Source organism: Oratosquilla oratoria, chromosome 31, assembly GCF_046742065.1.
Source record: "Oratosquilla oratoria isolate Oo_2021 chromosome 31, ASM4674206v1, whole genome shotgun sequence".
In the NCBI taxonomy this organism is placed as follows: Eukaryota; Metazoa; Arthropoda; class Malacostraca; order Stomatopoda; family Squillidae; genus Oratosquilla; species Oratosquilla oratoria.
This window is the reverse complement of record NC_134807.1, coordinates 387,501-387,998: the sequence shown is the minus strand read 5'-3', so window position 1 is coordinate 387,998 and position 498 is coordinate 387,501. Positions and strand designations below refer to the sequence as shown.

At 31.3% G+C, this 498-nt stretch overlaps 1 protein-coding gene across 1 annotated transcript in view; it reads right to left on the bottom strand.

Moving 5' to 3' along the window:
- Positions 1-427: 427 nt before the first annotated feature.
- The window catches only part of LOC143041687 (uncharacterized), a 1,173-nt gene continuing 1,102 nt past the window's right edge, over positions 428-498 (bottom strand). The window contains exon 2 of the mRNA XM_076213693.1: positions 428-498. This exon is cut by the window's right edge and continues 689 nt beyond it. The gene's annotated coding sequence lies outside the window, so the exon portion shown is untranslated.

Genomic DNA, 498 nt, shown 5'->3' with positions numbered 1-498 from the left:
GTCCCTTAGGCGCATATAGTACATAGGGCAAAAGTGATGACTTCGGCCGCAGTTAAGCGCCTTCTGGTGTATGTATCGCATATGTGTTTCTTTATCCTTGTAGTTAAATCTATGATGATTCATAGTCTAGGTCTATTGATTCCGGTGGTAATTAGTTCCACCATTTTTTTTTATTCTGTTTGAGAATATAAACTACTTTCCCTTCTAGGGTGCCCTTTAAGACACATACATTTTGATAAGTTTCATTTTTTTTTTATCAATTTTCTACATTTTTTGACATATTTTGATGTTTTGTAAAAAAAAAAAATCTTCAAATCGGTTTCAATCATTTACTTTACATTGATCCTGGATTGAAAGAAGACAATGTATGTCATGAGATTAATTCTTTTTTATTTGACACTAAGGATGACTTCTTTTGTGACAGTATGACAAATATATATTAATTAGATAATACATGGTAATATATGGGTATGAGCGGGGTACACATGATATAAATAG